Raw genomic sequence first — 16258 nt, forward strand, 5'->3', positions numbered from 1 at the left:
GCGGGCGGGCGGATGCGCCGCGGGAGGGGATGTGCGAGCGGCGGGGAGGCAGACGGGGACGAACAAGTTCTCCTTCTCTTTCGGGGCGGTTTCCGCGGCCGGCGGCGCTGGTGCGGGGCCGAGGGCAGGCGCGGGAGGCGGGCGCTGCCCCGGCCCGCAGCGCGCCGCCCGCCGCGCAAGGGCGGGCAGGGGGGGGCTCGCCTGGGGCCGGGTCCCGGCCGCCCCTCCCGCTCTGCCCCCCGCCCGCCTCCGCAGGAGCGCGGTGGGACGCAGGCGCCGGGGCTGCGCCGTCTCTCCCGCCGCTAAGGGCGGGGGAGCGCTCCCGCAGCCGCGCTGCGCTCCGCGGGCGGCCGCTGGGCCACGGCAGGGAGCCCCGCGGAGGTCCCGGGAGGCGGTCCCGCGCCGCGGAGCGGCTGGCTGCCCCGGAGCGCCGGCAGCCTGCAGCGCACGGCGGGAGGCTGGGGCCGATGCTCGCCCCCTGCGCGGCCGCGGAGCGGCACGGGGTGTGTGTGCAGGGGGGGTGGCGGGCGGCACGGGTAGCTCCGGGGGACGGGGAGAGCCCAGCCCGTGATCGCCCCGTTGTTCAAAAGTTGCTTTGCAAAATGCGGCCGTTTCGCGGAGTGGCAAACTAAAGCAATTCCCAAATCCCCCTTCCCTGGCCCCAGTCCCAAATTTTCCCTGTGCTTCCGGGGAAACCAGCCTCCCTTCACTCCCCCCCCCCAACCCCCTTTTTCTTTTTTATTTTTCTTTTCGCAGGTCGAAGAGTTGCTTACGTACGCCCATCATTTCCAAAGTGCAAGGACTGGGGGCTCTCTCCTGCAAAAATTGATCTTCATGCTTAATTTAACGCACCGTGAATAATCCCATCGCCTACATTAATCTGTGAACAACGGCGCGGAGACAGAAACTAGCCGAGGGCACATCAGTCAAGCCCAGACAAGCGAAAGGGGCACCGGGGACCGGGCGGCGGCTTTCTACCAGTTCAGCAAACTGTGGCGGTGGTAATCAGTTGAGCTCCGTGTAGAGAACCATGAATGCACCAGCCTCTCAACCCTTGCTACAAAGTAATTAAATTAATTAGGACGACAATTAAATTAATCAAATAAATAGGGCTACAGAATGTCAAACATAGCAGATAACTAATACTTAATCACAAAAGAACAACCAGTAACGAGACTGTGTTTTCCCTTAATTTACCACTGTTTCTGAGATTAAGAATTCATCAGCTCTATTGTAATTGTCTTGGTCTTTAATCTTTGATGTGCTTATGTGTAAATCAAAGCAGAGCACTTGTGGTTTTAAGACGTATATTTGAAGTATAAGCAGAAATTTGCGAAATCTTTTCAACATACATTCAAATAGGATGCTGGAGGATAGTACCGGTAAGGTTTATCCATTTGAGTTTACAGAGGGCCCTTTTAGTTCAACCTTTTTCAACGCCCCCTTAGAAAAAAATCAAGATCCTTTCAACCAGTCCAAGTATTGCTAAAAAATAACTGCAGAAATTCTTTCCTAAGAGAAGATGACACTGAAGTTCTTATGCTAAGTTACATCAGGAATGAAACGCTGACCTCGCTGAAATCTGTGGGAATGTGGGGAGTGTGATGACCCTGTATACCAGGTGATCTGGATTATGCCACAGACTTTTGTGCAGATGTGGTCAAACTATTGTTATTAAAGCTATTGCTGTTTCTTAAACAAAACGGGAGAGGGAGATTTCTTCATGCTGTTTGAATACCAGTTTTTTCCTCGACACTTGGTCAGATTGTCCATTTTTCCCAAGTTTTGCTGGTGTTGCTGAGAGGGCTATTGAGCTTTTGGCCTTTACTGGAAGGGGTAGGGAGGTAGTCTTAAAGAATGACTGCCTCTCAGCTGTTTTTCAGCAGTGTTGTTAGATGACAAGAACAACAGTAAGGTCTGCAGAACTTGCAAAACCAGTTTTCATCTGCTTTTGTACTTTTTAATCATAAATTAGCATATTATAAAGTTATAGTAAATCTTAAAATATGAAAGACTTGAATTATTTGAGGAAAAAACTTTACATGTTGCTAAAATAAATAATGAATCCTTCAAGACCCCTATGTATAGTATGCTGAAGAAAGGAAAGGATTAGCAATAGTCAGCTGAAGCATGCAGTTGCAGATAAAAGTACCAGCAACATACTAGGTCCCACAGTCCTATTTGCAATGCTCTATGCAGTTGTGTGACAGTTTTGCAGTGTGCACGCTGGGAGGTTAGCATACAGTCACTGCATTCAATACTTCTTGTGTTCCATGGTAAAAATCAAACATTGGTCTCCAAGGCAGGCTGTATGCCCTGTCCCTCTTGTATTAAAAAAGGTAATTGGGACATAGCTATATCTTGGTACAATTGCGTGTAAAAACACAGGCAAAACATCTTATTGCACTGAAAAAAACCCAGATGAAAGCTAATAATGAATCCTATAATGATTAATGACAACATGTCATTGCTGGAGAGGCATTCATAACAGAGAAGTATATGCATTCATTATTATTTATAAAGCATAAGTAAAACTGAAAGAACAACTTCTCAAAGGCTTCCTGAGGTTATGAGCTATGTTTACTTGGAACACAGTGCCCGTGATAAGTTTTCATTTCTCTTATGTGCTTTTATCTTCACCACCATTGCACATTATCTCACCTCTCTTAGGGATATATCTTGCAGTGGCATAAACAGCAGTGGTTCCATAGAAATCAATGTGAATGCTTTCATTTTCACCAGGCAAGAACATGGCCTTATATTTTTCTCTTCTTGCGTAGCTCTAGCATCCCTGATTATAACATCAATCATTCAGGAAAGAAGGGTGGGAACATTCTCCCTGTTCATTGTATTCTGCTGTAATATTGCTTGTAAGTGCTTACTCTCATTCATACATTCAAGAATCTGCTTTTTTTTTTTTTTTTTTTTTTGTCTTTTTTCTTTTCGTATCAACACAGTCTTTTCAACCTACATGTCCTCTGGGCTTATTGCATCTGTTTATGAAAAGCAGAGTTTTTAACATTTCTTTTCTCTGTCTTTTTTAACATGCTGTTATCTGTTCTGCTCTGATAGTACAGGTGAGGCACCCCTCAGCTGCACTCCTGTAAGCATTCCGTGCTAGCCTGGAAGGATACCTGCTTTTGAATTTGAGAAGTCAGGGGAAGATCTCTGCTTCATTTGGGAAAAAGAAACATATAGGTGATTGCAGCATCTGTGAGAGCAGAGGAAATACCTCTGTACTCTCTTCCAGGAACAGTTTTCCTGTTTAGTGAACTTGCACTTGCTGTTGTTCTGCAGAGGATTGTGCCTGCATATTAATAGACCACAACAAGCAATATCTTCTTCTGTAACTGAGCAATGTCTAAAAATTACCTACTTTCCCACCTGCAGAGAGAAAAAGATCTACATAATTTTAGAGCCATAAATAATACTTGATCTGCCAGGATTAGTCCCCACTGGGACAAAATTGAGTATTTGACCCTTATGGGGCAAGGAGTCTGCAGCTTGATGTTATGAGTACCACAGATTGAAGCTGCACATAAACTTTAATGCCCTGGAATGAGTTTGCCACTGAGATTCACCACCCCACCCCCCTTACCCCCTCTTTGGGGCTCAGTTGGTAGCTGAATAGGGCTCAAGGTGAATGGTATTGGTATTGGGAATGTGGTTGAGGCATTAGGTTTAGTATTGTCAAAGTGAGGTGTTACAGCTGTGAATTTAGAGTGCTGCCCAGCTGGCATCTGCCTTTGACTCTGCCAGTTCAAAGGAGGAGCACAGCATTTTAGTTGAATCACTGAAGGGCCATGCAAAAGTCAGATATGAAGGATGAAGCAGAGAGGTAGCTTCCTTGTTAAATAGGGAAATACAGTAACTTTCTAGACAAGTGGCACGGCACTCTTAGATGAGCCTTTGTTTCTTCCCCTGTTCCCCTGGCTGGGAGAGCCTTGAGTTTCACCACTCAGCTTGATTTCCTGGGGCAAGCGGTGAGGTTCCCTTCCTGGCTGAGTCACATCCAGTAGGCATCTGCCAAATTCCCTGTAACTCCGTGCAGCGCTGTATGCAAATGCATGAGTTTGCATAAATGTGATTAATTAGAATATGCCCGTACGCTGGCTCTAAGAGCTGTGTGGTTAATGCTAGCGCAGCTTTGTTCAGTGAAGCTTTCTGCTTATCTCTAGGACAGCAGTATGACAAACCTCCCACATGTACTGCCTTATGCCTATGCCTCAATCTATGGTTAGGGATAGGTTTTGTGGGGGTGAAGAGATAGTTCAGATTCATGGTGTGGTAGACACTTTGTGATGTGGAAACTGGAACTCAGTCTCATTATCTCATGTAGTGATAAAGTGGTTCACTGGCAATTTTGGGGGGGGGGGAAATTAAAGAGAAACATTTCAGCAAGCAAGGCAGCATGAAAAAATAATAAAGTTTGAGGTTAAACAAGAAGTTTAATCCAAACCAGTTTTGATTCCTATTTGAGCTCTGTAATGATTTTAAAAGAACGGAATAGTTTTTGAAATGGAACACCCTTTTAAAATGAGAAACCAAAAAGTTCCAGCTAAAGTTCGATTATTTGAACTAGAGATGCTTCAAGCATATTCTTTCAACGAATCTGCCTTTGCAACAACATTGACACAGGGACCAGCAGTGCTGCATCAAACAATGTCTTTGCCTGCTTGTGATCGGGAGCTCTGAGGATGTTACTCAACTTTGAAAACCACAAGGCAGCAAAGCCCAAAACAGGGCCTTGGAATTCCAAGTCCCACATCCCATCCTTGCAACTCCAGCAAAGGCTGTGGTTGTGACCCTTATTTGACATATTCAGTACAGTGATAGCTATGGGACCCAGGAATGGAAGAAGAACCAGAAGGCTCCCTAAATGCTTGTGGCAGGGCCAAGTTTAACAGAGAAGTTCATATTTCAGTACAGCACTGGTCAGCAGGCTAAGTTAAAGCCATAGGAGAACTGAAAAAGGCTAAAGGATGACACGGAAGAGAAAGTAAGCACGGAAATAAAAGTGAGAGAAGAAAAAAGTGATTTTGCCAGTACCATTTCTCTGGTGTTGTGATGGAAACATAAATATATATATATGGATGCAAACTTTTTTGTGATGAACCATATGAGCACAGCACCCAGGCCTTTTACGATGGATGGCCACAGGGAAGGTGGGATGCGCTAAGGAGAGGAATGGGGGGCCAGAGCAATCCATTACGTCTCATTCAGCCAGGGCAGTGGTGCTCAGCATAGGCTGATATTCAGAACAGACACATTTCTTGGTGAGTATCTTGGTACCAGTAGTCACTGATGTAGTCAATTTAAAGAAAGCTGAGGGAAGTTTTTAAATAGAACAAAAAATTTCAGCTAAAATTGAAACCAAATAAGTTTCAAACATAGCTTTTCAGTGGTCACATTTTCCAAGAAAGCAACCTTTATTAGGATCTGCAGAAGTATACCCAGCAATTCCACACTAAGGCCTTTCTTAGTCACGATCTGGCGCTGGTAGGAGGGCCTGAGTAATCGCTATGGCCCATACATTTGTGAGTAGAGTTAACTTTTTTTAATCAGTCGAGACCAAAGAACAAAATCTGCTGCTGGGCACAGCAGGGGAAGCCAGACAAGGGTTAGGACTGGTGTAACAAAAAGTAATTGGGTTGGGATTAGGTTTTAGGTCAGCAAGCCTGGGCAAACTTTAATGCTAGAATGATCTTAACAAGTGCTTAGCTGAGACAACTGACACAGGAGTAGCTGTGGCAGAGACCTATGTAGAGGGTCAGTGCCTGGTGTTAATGATGGTTGGGGGTGTAGGGTTGGGGAGGGGGCAGCTGCAACCAGTAGCAAATATTTGGGAGTTAAGTCTTGAAAGCAACTAACACATTTTTGTGCAGTGGCCACAGCAGCACAGCAATCTGCTGCACATCCATCAGCTTATTGTCCGTTTGCCCTTTCCCATCTTGCTTGCAGATGAAACCACGCCACAGACTTCTCCAGCAGTTTGTGGCCAGGAAGACCTCTGTTGCTTGGATTGCCACAGCTTGGTCTGTTATGGGCCTCAAGACTGTGCAACATGTTTAGGGTCCAGCTCATGGTTTGCGTTAACTAAGTACGTACATACTATATGGTGTTACTTCTTCAATTTAACGCCAGGAAGAAATAATATTGTTGAACAACTGGCTCCATTACAACATGGGGACTATGCAATACAGAACTTTGGCTTCTGCCCTCCCATATGGACAGATGTCTCTAAGCGCAGCTGTCATGATAAGCCACAAACCAGTGATTGTGTTGCATTGGGTTATGCAGCAGGGAAGAGACATCTTTATCCTTCAACTCGGGTTGTCGTTCCTCACATGTGTTCAACCCTTTTTCCCTTCAGCTCAATTCTCCATCCTCCTGATCCTCTCCGGAGTTGAGCTACATATCTGAAATCTAAGATCCTGTGTTGAACTCCCTATTCTCATCCCCGCCTCCACAGTACAAACTGCGGTTTATGTTGACCTTTCCTCTTCCTGCCGCCTTTCTCCCTGCCCTCCCTTTAATAAACATGTAAGTCCTGCTTTTGTTCTGGACCAATATATATCTCTCTCAATGTGGTATTTACACAGGTTAGACAGGCACAACAGTCCCATTAGACAGTATGTGCTCCTTTCTGAAAAAGAGTACGTTTTGCTGTACTAGCATTTTGCTGTATTAGGGCTCTGTGTTTTTCCCTGTGTCACTCTTATGTATCCGCTCATATCTCTTCTGCAAAGCTGTTGAGAGGAATTTGCTTGCTTTCAAGGAGCAGTTTTGAAGAGTATCAACCAACAAACTAATCAGCAAACCTCAGCTGGAAAAGTCTAGCTAAAGACTAAGTTTATGCTTAGGTTGATATCCTCTTCCTCTGCACAATTTTAACAAACAGGAGAATTTAAAGGCCCAAATTAACATGGAATGCTTTGGAAGAGACTTTCTCAATTCCAAAAGAAGAGGATAAATGTCCAGCTGTGAGGCAGTCCTGTTGCTGTGTCCTCTCTGATCTCCCATTACTCTGCTCATACAACCTCTGCATGTGCTTCCCAAATGATTGCCCCATCAGAACCTCACGTAGGAGTAGCATGTGAATACCCTGAAACCCGCTTCAGAAGCATGCCCAGATTGGTCATTCCATGTCCACCCCAAGGTGGGCAAGCAGGGACTTGGCCAGTTAAACCAGTCACAGAGGCCGCAGCCTGTGGAGTTTGCCAGAGGTATTTTTTTAACACTGGTTCCATTGAACTGAACTAAATTACCTTCACTACAGAGCTGATCTGGCTACAAAGAAATGAGAAATACAGTTACTTAGAAGCTGTGTTGTCTTAGATTTCACCTTAGCATATTTCCTCTGTGTTGTGATGGAGCATCTTAAGATGCATGACAAACATTCAGTCTGTTGGAATGCATGGCAAAATACCACTGTGACTTCTGCCGATAGCAGGCTTAAGGAGGGGATATACCTTCAAAGAAGAGTATAACCTAGCAAGCTTTCTTCCTTCCAGTCACTGTGGCAATACTTCCTTTGCAAGGGAAGTCTTCAAGAAGGGGAGTACTCTCAAGGAGCAGTTGGAGGTTAAAGCAGATGACTGTCTCCTTTTATCTTGTTTTGAAACGGTCCCTACTTGGTTGTTGCAGACTGAAAAGGTTTCTGTAGTGGTTTCTATCTCTCAGAAACACAAGAACTATTTCTTCAAGGGTAGATATACCCATCTGCCAGGCAGTGGGCTTGCCCCAAGCAGTAACTCCTGCTCTCTGACAGCTTCCATTGCTCTCTGCAGTAAGCTTTCCCTGTGGTTTGCCCCTGCACATTGGTCTGATCTACCCTTGAACACCTTAGCCCCTATATAAACACCCAGATGTGATTCTTTGTGGCTTCCGTGTACATCATGGAGCCTGGCTGTGTGCCTAATGAGAGAAATGGTAAGCAAGAGTCCAGTGAAGGATAGCACTTGCTTGATGATTTTTCATGTTAGAAATCCACCCCAGCTAAGTGTTTATCGTGAGACTTTGATCTTAAAGATTTAGTTCTCCCTGTGGAGCAAAAACAGATGCTTGGTAAGCTGTAGCTGTAGTCCTGACAACCCTTTCAAATGTCTAGACAGTGGAAAGAGATGATTACATCCTCTTTTAAACGCAACTGCAACAATTCAACATGCTTAACGTGTTTACCTCAGGATGACCCTATTTACACTGCTTTGTTTTGTGGTACTGCAAGCATCTAGTACTATTGAAAGATGGAGGACGATAAGGTGGTTCTGGATAAAAACCAACTTTTATTAAGAGTAATAAATCTGACAGATGTGCTAGTTCACATATGGTCCTTATGTAGACTTTAGCATGGCCCTAGAGATTAAGGAGTTTGATAATATGCATTTGCAGCTAATATTTCTCTTTTAAGAGTCTTGAAAACATTAACACTTACAGAAAGGCTATTTAATTAATGTTAATTGAAGAACACATTAAATCCCAGAGATAAGTCCAGGAAATGTCCAGCATAGCCACATTTACTTTATGCAATGTATTGAACAGGGGAAAACTAAGTTATTGTAGTCATAACTGATGAAGAACTATCTTAATATAGTCTTACAAGATAATAGACTTAGGAAAAGAGATCTGAAAAGAGAAGAGAAGGAGATTCCAGCTTAAGCAGCATCCTCAAAACAGATATAAATTCCAAAGGTTCTCCAAGACAAGCCAACCATGAAAACAGGAGATGCTAATATGCCTGGTCTGCCTCATGTCAACCAAGTCACTGGAGGAGGTATGGAAGAATTTTACAGGTAATGTGATTCAGGACTACTTTCCAGTTTTGTAATTAAAACATTTTCCTTTTGGTAGAATAAAATGTCTGATTTTCTTGTTAATTGGTTGTGGTGTTTAAAGTCAGATCAGACATTTCTGATAAATCAGAAGTTCTTCTCCCTCTGGGAACCGAAACAGACTGGTATTGCTGACAAACCCTTTGGGTGCCTGAGAACTCAGAAAAGTTTCGGTATCTCAGAAAATGTATCTAGTTCCATGCCAAATTGTGCCTGGATATTACCTAGAAGAACCAGATTTTAAAACAAAGCTCTGAGTAAACATAAACTATTCTTACCTTTGGCAAAGGCGAGCAGCTGTCATCTTCAGGAAAACTCATATTACTATATGCTTCTTTATTCTTGTTATGTAGTCAATTGTCCAGGTCAAAGTACCAGCTCATGCAAAAAATTTGAGGTTACTGTTGCCAAAGTGTGGTCTTCAGCTTGATTCAGAAATGTTTTGTGGACGACTTCGTCAACTTCTCTTTCTCCTAACATTAATTTTGAACAATCTTATTTCATGTGATCATAAAAACCAATTTCACAGTAGTGTTTGTATGATGCCACTAAATGAAGTCTCATTAAATAAATAGGAGTTCTCATTTTTCTGGGATGAAGTACAAAAATTCCGGATTTATTTTAATGCTTGGTTACAATTTCAGTTTGTTGCATCTATTTCATTCAACTAATGCTGAAGAAATAAGTCTGCAAAGAGGTTGCCAATATAGTTATGTTACCTATTCAAATTGGATTTTCAAAATAAGTGGGTAGCAAAAACACACAAGTGATATATATCCACTCAATAAATATAAGAATTTTCTGAGATTATGACCTCTCAGTTTTATGCTTCACAGTGAAGTCTGATCTGAGTTGCCCAGCTGCAACTGTCAAAGTTACTCCGCTAACATCAAGAAGAATTAGGTCCTTTTATTTCTAGTGCACAATGAATATTGCATACAGAAGACAGACCGTGCATATGCAGATTGTGAAACAAAAGGTTTTTAAAATGAAAATAGCATCTTAAACTGGCAATGTTTGAATCCTAGCAAACAAAAGGAAAAGAGGTTAAATTTTATTGTTTGGAAGTACTTAGTAAACTTTTAGGGACAGATGACACATGAAAATGTTAAGTCTGTTTAACTCATGAAGTCATAACTCACAGTTTCTCCTCAACCCACATGGTTGTGTTGGCAACAAGTAGCTATTTAGAATATCAAGGAAGCAAATGATGCAAAAGAAACAATTCTCTTATGTTCCTTTCAGTAATAAAATAAGTTGTCTATACAGCTAATACCTTTGCACACAGTCTGAGGATTTTATCTTAATCTTATTAGGTGTTTTGGCAGCTGTAAATTTCCACATGTTATGGAATGTACCTCAAAGATGCAGGTCAACCAGTGTCACGAGTCAAACTGTTCTGAAAAAGAAACTTCATCATCATCCATTTCTTTCTGTCTTTATTTTTTTCTTTGAATCTTCCTTTATCTATTTCTTTTTTTGCTCATGAAGAATGGTGCTTTGAAGCAAGAAAGTTATAAACTGTAGACTGTGCAAATAAGTCTACGTCAAACATACTTCAATGATTTACAATCTCTTTATCGTTCAAGTGAATTGTTTTTTAGAGGTTTGACAGTAGAGTAGTTCTGCCCAAAAGTTTTTCAAAGCAAACTACTTTTTTTTATTATTATTTTATTAATTTTTGAGTTTTGGATACTTCTGCAATATTTTTGCTTAGGAAAGAACAGCAGAACAGCATGTTTTTCTAAATTCAATGTTTTGTTCAACACTAACTGTTACTCATACCAGTTCATATAGCTAATACTACTTCTTTCAGTCATTGAAACACAAAGAGGAAGAAGTCTTACATTCCCCATTTATCTACATTCCTTGTACCATCAGTTACATTGGTCTGAATAAGAATTAAATGTGCAGGACCACAGGGAGAGGTTCTTGGCTAGCATCAGTCACATAGCACTGCGGTTTCAACACTGCTAAGGTAATTCAGCCAAGTTAGACAACTGAGCCAGTGTGTATCAAATGATAGCCAGTTGCGGTCTAGGGAGGAGAAAAAAACCCACATACAACTGCCTTGGGCCTCCTGAATTTTTTGTCTATGCTAGTTCACTACAACAATTGTAGGATATTTTCACTTTCTTCTATGGCTGAACAAAAACTCCTCCTGGAAATCAATGTTAGAAGTCCAGCCCGATAGCAGGCAAAAAATCTTATACGGTTAAGATATCAGAGCAAGGTCTTCAGCTGGTGTGAACTGAAATACTTGGACATCCAAGAGAGTTATATCAATTCAGACCATTTGAGGATCTAGAATATTTTGGAAGTACATGGCTGGACTTCACAGCCCTTCTCCAGAACACCCCCCCAAATGAGTTACAGACTTGCCTGCAGTCATTCAGTAGGTGAAATGATTATGCAAGTAACAATTAGAAAATGGCTGTTTCCTTAATGCTATCCAACCTTTAAAAATATCATTTATGTTGTCATGAAAATAAATGAGCTGAGTCTAACACATTGCACTACCTTTACTTTTGTTAGATAATAATCAGATGAAATGTAATTATCAACTAGAATGACTACAACTTGGAGAGTTTTACAAAACTGATTTGGGAGCGAAAAGGCAGGGTGGGGATCTGTGAGGTGTGTATGTACATACACATGCCAGCTGGAAAATGTGAGATCAGGCTTTTCTGGTAGCAAGAGAGTTGTGAGTTAATTCTTTCCAATTTGAACTTGGGGCAAGTTTTATTTGGCATATGAGTATGTGATATTGAAAGTGTCATTACATTATCACAGGGTTTGTTTTTTTTGTTTGTCTGGTTGGTTTGTTTTTTAAATGTTATTAGATAGCCACTGTGAAATACTTTTGGCAAGAGCTGAAGGACAGGTTCTTCTCTTGGTTATGTGGAAATACAGAGCTGTATGCTTATAACCCTCTTTTTTTTTTGTTTTTCTTTGTTTGTTTGTTTATTTTGCCCTCTGCCCCCCCCATGTTTTCTTCAGTAGATTTTCTCCTTGTCAGTAACTATGGTCCAAGTTTGCCAAACGATTATTCCTGTCTGGTTTGCTTCTCCAGTTATTAACTTTCCTGGGTCAAGTTAATTGTCTGTCTGGGCAGACTCATTTAAGTCCAACTCTTATTTCAGGAGTCACATGATAAAACGTAAGAAAATTAAAAGCAGTCTGTAGACACATGGAAGCATGCATGTGATGTTTTAAGTCTCTTTCTTGCTTTTTGACAGTTGTGGTTTGTGGACAGACACTGATTTTCAGAGAGGAAGCTGTTTTAACATGCTGTATTGCCGCCTTTTCCCATCTGCTAAACTGCATTTTCAAGACATTAAATCTGTTTGAATCTTTCAAATTACAACAAAATAAGAAAAAATTGTTGACATTTTATTTTTCTTTCTAAAATGGCAGCTATTTTCCAAGCTTCAAAGTTGGATTTAAAAATTTTTAGCACATATATATTGTCTTACTTTCCACTTCCCTATATAAATTTCCTTTGTCTTACTTTCTACCTGCAACTCTAGAAAATGTGTTTTCCCAATGCAAACATTCAGTTTTTCTAGTGCCTGCAAAATGCAATGCAATTGTAATTGAAAGGCAGCATAGCTCATACATGGGAAGGTAGGGGTAAATATGTTCCCTAAGATTAGTGGAAAGAGATATAGTTACAAGTGGTCTTATTAGCCTGGTTTATCAAGGTTCTCATGAAGATGAGACTTCTTAGTAGCAGAGGAAACAGAGCCAGAAGTTACAGCATGAGCTTGTCATTCAGAAGAACTGGGCTCGGTTCCTGCTTTATTGCTGGCTTTTTGTGAGCCACCAGGAAAGCAGATCCCACCTCCTAAATTAAGAAAATACCTTGCCCTTACATTACAAAGCTGTTGTGAGGGCCACGCAGGGGAGGCTAAGAGGTCTGACACCACATTGGTAAGGGCAGCCGTGCAATAGATGGTGCTATTCCCACACTTCAGACCCTGGGTGACCTGGTGTCTGTCAAGCTGCAGGTCATGTGCTGAGGATGTCTTGATATTTTTTATTTTTTTTCTTCTATGATGTTCACACAAAGACCAGGATTATTAAAACCTTTCCCCCGCCTTCCTCAAGTATTATTCATCTTCCCTGCTTTGGGGTTTTTTATTTGTTCCCATAATGTTATCTCTCCCTACAGCAGTTTTCCTCTGCTAAATCAGGTCATTATTCATCTCACTCTCCACACGTTGCCCTCTCTCCCTAGAGCAAGTAGAAGAGGCTCATTCATTCCATTCAAGCATGGAAAAAATATTTTCAAAATGCTAGTCCTAACTGCTACATCTTGGAATCAGCTTAATAATTTGAATCAAGTCCTTTGTTCAGAAGACAAAAGAACCAGCAAAGAGGATAATGGATTATCCACTGTCATGTCTCATCTGGAAGTTATCTAAAGGCTGCTCTGATAAGTAGAGTGAGAATTGGTGGTGTGACTAATGTAGCATCATTATATTGCTATAACCTGTAAAACACAGAGATACTAGGATCATAAGAAATACTGTTACAGAGCATCCAAACTGGATAACAGCAGTGAAGGAAACTCTGGCATCTCATCCATTATATATATTGCATTGATACTAAAAAAAAATGTTTTTTCTAGTAGGAGTGAGGTATTAGAAGCCTTTACACAAAACAGCTTCTTGTTGATGAGGAGAGAGATGTTTTTAGCATGGCATAAGAGATTAATTAGGTGAATATAGACATATACATATTCAGACAGGAATCTTATTACTTAGTTGTCTTGTGGTAGCTATAATAAAATGTACACCTGTCAAAAAATCTAGATACTGCCCTTTAATAATAGAGGTAAGCAGGGTAATGTGCTGTCCTGAGCTCTGCTGATGGCTGCCTGTAAGGAAGCAACTCCAATGACCAACCATTTCCTGGACAGGTACAACAGGAATCTTGGTTTGCCTTTACTGCTACTCTCCAACCCACTTGCAATACTTTACATAGCTCTTGAAGACCTCCCTGTACTAAAAAAAAGTTTAATATTTCCAGTAATTTGTCAGACAAAGTGTTTGCCAAAAGCTTAACAAGGATTTTTGCAACATCCTTGTCTTCCTCCTCCTGACTGAAGAAGCTGTGATGAACAATAAACAGATATTTAACTCAGAATTGCCCTAAAGAACAGAATAATATTTGTTAATGTGTCCTATTTGCTCTATGCACTGCATGTTTTCTTTTTCCATTGTACATTGTTCCATCTGAAACATCCTCATCTCTCACACCCCTCAAAATCTTTGCAATACAAAGAAGAGAATGTGGGTATTCATGAGAAGTGTCTCATGGATTTTGTGTTCCTGCATGTGGTAAATTGTTATTTCCCTAAAACCAATCATTGTTCCTAAAGACTCTGATAGTGGTTACTTAAGAACAAGAAATGTAAGTTTATGCATAAAAATCCAGGAAATAGATTGCAGTAATAAACTCCAGGAAATATTCATGGGCAAGAGGGTCAACAGAAGTTAAGCAGTGACCCTGAAGTAATAGTACATTACGGTTTTCAACTTCAATATACCGAGTACAAAGAAACAAATTGATTTTTTTAAAGCTTTGAAAATTAAACCAACCACAGTAAAAGTGTTTTACTGCACATCAGCAAAAAAAATGTAAACCCTGCCATAAAAGCTATTCAAGTAAAAACAAATGTCACCACAGACACAGAAAGCAAGATTCTCCTCTTCTTAATTCAGGTAATGCCTCCCTAGGACCACCATTCCCTAATGGCTTCATTGCTACAACTGACAGCAGAATTTGGCCTAGCCCTGGGGACAGGTGGAGTGTGACAGTACAGAATTGACTTTCCTTTGGAAAAGAGGGAGTTAAAGAAAGAGTTCTGAGATTAAATAGAAGAAAAAATGAATTGAACATTTTCTTCTTAAAAAAAAAAAAAACAAACCACCAATTTCAATCTAAACTTTTTTTTTTTTTTAAATCTCAGGGTAGGGTGCCAAAAGCCAACACCCATGTCTAAGGCATGCCCCATAGCGTCTGCTCAGCAGCCCCTCACTACCCCTACATACAATATGTATCACCCACCTCTGAGTAACATAAAACTGAGGATGGATTAGTCCTGTATTATCAGTCCTTTAATCTCACAGCCACCATTTCAAAGGGAAATCCAGACTCAAGTTCAGCTGCTCTTGCAGACTGCAAGCTGTGTTAGCCTGCTGATACCTCCTGCCATGGGCAAGACCCCTCTTTCCACCAAGCTGCTCCAGCCACCCCAGAAGCACCTGCAGTATCTTCATCCATCACCTGTGCACAAGCTGATTTGCAGTCTTTTATAGCAGCTACCCCTCATTAGCTGCTTGGTGGAGGAGTAAGGGGAAAGAAGGAGGAGAACAGATTGGGGTGTTATTAACCCTTCCTAGGTGACTGCTGCGGTGTGAAATGTATATTCTTCATCATGGTCTTTGGTAGTTCCAGCTGGTGTGACTGGGGGAAGAAGTTTCTAATTGTCAAGACAAGAGCAGGCTGAAAAGTTATATCATTTCAATTATAATCTACAAAAAGCCCTACCTGTGGCTGAAAATATTAAGGTAGCAGGAACAGAGGTCTTAAAAAGATATCATGTGATTGACCTGCATTAGTACTGGTGTCAGTAGTCATTTCTTGAAATCAGATGTAACCATCTTCCTACATGTGCAGCTCACAAAGAAATGTGTGACTTTCAAGGAGAATGGTGTGGTAAAGATATTTGTTGAAGAAAATCTCAACTATAATTTTTTCCTTTTTTTTTGACCATTGCATGGAAGTATCAATGATAAAAGATCTCATTCTACTTTTTGATTGATTGCTGTGGTTATGAAAACAAAGCAATTTCCCAAGATCTTGGCTCTGAATTGATCATGTATTAAAAAAGCTGTCAGGAAAGTAATTGCATTTTAAAATGTATAAAGCACATGCAAATTTGTGTTTATCTGTGTGAGTTCTTATGTGTGTATATTCTAAGTTTAGAAACAGAACAAGAAGAAAATACCTGTCAATGAGAAAAATCATCTTTATTCTGGGTAGCTGGAGACATATTTTGGTTTTAATAAGGACCCAAAATGTACCATCTGGGGGGAACTATATAATAGAAAACCTATGCCTAACATTGTTCCTTATACAGTAACATGTAATTAGGTTCCAATCCTTTCCCTCCCCTTTACTAAGTGATGTACAGCACAAGAATAAAAAAAAAAAATAGTGAAATGCCTGGATGCTCAGGACTGAAAGTGAGTAAAGGTATCTTTTAGATACTGTAGTAAAATCTTCTATTAGAAATATTGCTAACACAGTATCTCAAATTGCATTTTTAAAATATATATCCAGATGCCAAATATAGTCTTGTTTGCTCTCAGGATAGACAGCTCTTTAATCTGCAGACACAAACAAGCACTCCAGAA

This window comes from Pelecanus crispus, chromosome 2 (genome assembly GCF_030463565.1).
Source record: "Pelecanus crispus isolate bPelCri1 chromosome 2, bPelCri1.pri, whole genome shotgun sequence".
Lineage (NCBI taxonomy): Eukaryota > Metazoa > Chordata > Aves > Pelecaniformes > Pelecanidae > Pelecanus > Pelecanus crispus.